Source organism: Pieris brassicae, unplaced genomic scaffold (assembly GCF_905147105.1).
Source record: "Pieris brassicae unplaced genomic scaffold, ilPieBrab1.1, whole genome shotgun sequence".
Taxonomy (NCBI): Eukaryota; Metazoa; Arthropoda; class Insecta; order Lepidoptera; family Pieridae; genus Pieris; species Pieris brassicae.
The window spans coordinates 3776-7500 of record NW_025575887.1 but is presented as its reverse complement, the minus strand read 5'-3'; the positions used below and the strand labels follow the sequence as shown (position 1 = coordinate 7500).

The 3725-nt window shown below is 46.0% G+C and overlaps 1 non-coding gene across 1 annotated transcript in view; it reads right to left on the bottom strand.

Annotated features, from left to right (window-relative positions):
* LOC123719136 overlaps positions 1-1705 on the bottom strand; it is a 1906-nt gene extending 201 nt beyond the window's left edge. The window contains exon 1 of the ribosomal RNA XR_006755202.1: positions 1-1705. This exon is cut by the window's left edge and continues 201 nt beyond it. This is a non-coding gene — a ribosomal RNA (small subunit ribosomal RNA).
* Between the last annotated feature and the right edge of the window lie 2020 nt (positions 1706-3725).

Here is a 3725-nt window from a genome sequence, read left to right as displayed (position 1 = left end):
TATGACTCGCGCTTACTAGGAATTCCTCGTTTATGGGGGATAATTGCAAACCCCAATCCCCAGCACGAAGGAGTTTCAACGGGTTGCCCGGGCCTCTAGGCCAGGGAGAACATGTTGATTCCTTCAGTGTAGCGCGCGTGCGGCCCAGGACATCTAAGGGCATCACAGACCTGTTATTGCTCAATCTCGTGCGGCTCGAAGCCGCCGGTCCCTCTAAGAAGAATTTTAATACGTCGCCAGTGAGTTGCGCTCCCCGAGAGTCGCGCACACCTTGAATGACGACGCCTATTTAGCAGGCTAGAGTCTCGTTCGTTACCGGAATTAACCAGACAAATCGCTCCACCAACTAAGAACGGCCATGCACCACCACCCACCGAATCAAGAAAGAGCTGTTAATCTGTCAATCCTTCCGGTGTCCGGGCCTGGTGAGATTTCCCGTGTTGAGTCAAATTAAGCCGCAGGCTCCACTCCTGGTGGTGCCCTTCCGTCAATTCCTTTAAGTTTCAGCTTTGCAACCATACTCCCCCCGGAGTCCAAAATCTTTGGTTTCCCGGAAGCTGCCCGCCGAGCCATTGTAGTAACGTCGGCGGATCGCTAGATGACATATTTACGGTTAGAACTAGGGCGGTATCTAATCGCCTTCGAACCTCTAACTTTCGTTCTTGATTGATGAAAACACCTTTGGCAAATGCTTTCGCTGATGTTCGTCTTGCGACGATCCAAGAATTTCACCTCTAACGTCGCAATACGAATGCCCCCGGTTATCCCTATTAATCATTACCTCGGAGTTCTGAAAACCAACAAAATAGAACCGAGATCATATTCTATTATTCCATGCACGAAATATTCAAGCGGCATTTTGAGCCCGCTTTGAGCACTCTAATTTGTTCAAAGTAAAATTGTCGGCCCACCTCGACACTCACCGAAGAGCACCGCGATAGGATTTTGATATTGAACCGGCGTTTTACCGCCGGCTCACCGACGATATGCTCCGCAGACGTGTCAGTATCACCGCGGATGCGGTGCACCGACAGCGCGGCGCACAAATGCAACTACGAGCTTTTTAACCGCAACAATTTTAGTATACGCTATTGGAGCTGGAATTACCGCGGCTGCTGGCACCAGACTTGCCCTCCAATTGTTCCTCGTTAAAATATTTAAAGTGTACTCATTCCGATTACGAGGCCTCGTAAGAGTCCCGTATCGTTATTTTTCGTCACTACCTCCCCGTGCCGGGAGTGGGTAATTTGCGCGCCTGCTGCCTTCCTTGGATGTGGTAGCCGTTTCTCAGGCTCCCTCTCCGGAATCGAACCCTGATTCCCCGTTACCCGTGACAACCATGGTAGTCGCAGAAACTACCATCGAAAGTTGATAAGGCAGACATTTGAAAGATGCGTCGCCGGTACTGGACCGTGCGATCGGCAAAAGTTATCCAGATTCATCAAAATTAACGACTTCGGACGCATGGCCCTCCGCCGATTGGTTTTGATCTAATAAAAGCACTCATCCCATCACTGGTCAGAGTTCTGATTGCATGTATTAGCTCTAGAATTACCACAGTTATCCAAGTAACTGAGTAAGATCTAAGGAACCAAAACTGATATATTGAGCCATTCGCGGTATCGCCTTAATACGGCTTGCACTGAGACATGCATGGCTTAATCTTTGAGACAAGCATATAACTACTGGCAGGATCAACCAGGGAGCTGCTTACGCAAACGACACGCCTACACCGCGGTCACGCGGCTTCGGCGAGCCGCTGGCTCGGCGGCGTCGAGGGGCGCGCGCTTGCGCGCGCGCCTTCTCGACACGCGTGAACGTAACGCGTCGAATTTGCACGCGACGCGACGTTCGCGCTTCATATCGATAGACTAACTTTGACCGGTCTACGAGCGGCCGTCCCGTCACGATCTCGCAACGAGGTGATGTACAACGATGCTCGACCACTGTGAGGGACATAAAACTGCAACGAACACGACCCCGCGGGCGGGAATCGATGTTGTGACAATTTGAAAATTGAACATTCATCTAAACGCAACTTCTCAATTTTTATTCAATACGTTATTGTAAACATATTAAAACTCGGCTGGCAATTACATGCGCACACACACGCATGATTCGCACTAGATACGATCAACGCCCGGAGCTTGAGGGATAAATTCCAACACGACGCTGCGCACACCGTTTCGACGATGGGCGCGTGTGCGTCCTCTTTTATACATTCTTTCCATATACGGTCGCCGTGGCGACCGCGCACGTGTCGAACACGCTAGGCGCCCTGCGTTGAGGTGTGCCTAGAAGCGTATTCTTTTAACATCACAGATAACACCGGGGGAGACGGTCCCAAATCTTGGTCGATTGGTAACATCACCATACGGTCTGCGAACGCGGTGCTATAATATAATTTTATATTATATTATATAAAATATGAGGAGGAGTAGTATGTATATTCTTTGTTATTTTGTGTTGACACAAGAGAGATATATAAAATGTACTATACACCACACACACAGAGAGAGAGAGAGCTGGGAAAGATCTCGGCGGTCTCGCATTCGAAATACGAATTTGATATAATTTCCTCCGAAAATCCATACCCATATCTATATCATCCATGCGCGAATATATGTATATAATATTCTCACACTTCGCACAAACACAAAAACAAGAACACATTCTCTCTCGTCCGTCGTTCGTGTCTATTTGAGACGAACGACGCGCGGCAACGAGAACGAGTCGACGCTGTGCGCACGACTGTTTCGCTCCACATCTATACCGAGAGCAATAGTCCGCGTCGGCATTGGAGCGGACGTCGAATGTTTCTCGTAGAGCGAGCGAGAGAGAGACGATTTTTCATTTTATTATGTATGTGTATTGGCGTGCAGTAGTAGCACGTAGTAGTACTAGTAGTAGTAGTAGTAGTAGTAAAAAAATATTATTATTTATTTTATTGACTGATATGATTTTGTTTGTTTTCTTTTTTTTGCATAGACATTTGTATTGATAGATATGTTTCTCGTTGAAGCTCGCAGCACACGCTCAGAGAAATGGCAATGTGGGTTTATTTGAAGAAAAAAAAAAACAAAAAAAACAATTATATTTATTAATAATATGTATGTATGTATGTATGTATGTATGTATGTATGTATGTATGTATAATAATGAATTATAATAATTATTCCGATGCAACGTCAGAGGAAAATGTTTCTCGTACAGGTGCGGCGCGCGACGGCCGGCCGCTCGCCAGTTTCGCGCCGAATGTTTCTCGTTGAAGCTCGCAGCACACGCTCAGAGAAATGGCAATGTGGGTTTATTTGAAGAAAAGAAAAAACAATTATATTTATTAATAATATGTATGTATGTATGTATGTATGTATGTATAATAATGAATTATAATAATTATTCCGATGCAACGTCAGAGGAAAATGTTTCTCGTACAGGTGCGGCGCGCGACGGCCGGCCGCTCGACAGTTTCGCGCCGAATGTTTCTCGTTGAAGCTCGCAGCACACGCTCAGAGAAATGGCAATGTGGGTTTATTTGAAGAAAAGAAAAAAAAAAAAAAACAATTATATTTATTAATAATAATATGTATGTATGTATGTATGTATGTATGTATGTATGTATAATAATGAATTATAATAATTATTCCGATGCAACGTCAGAGGAAAATGTTTCTCGTACAGGTGCGGCGCGCGACGGCCGGCCGCTCGACAGTTTCGCGCCGAAT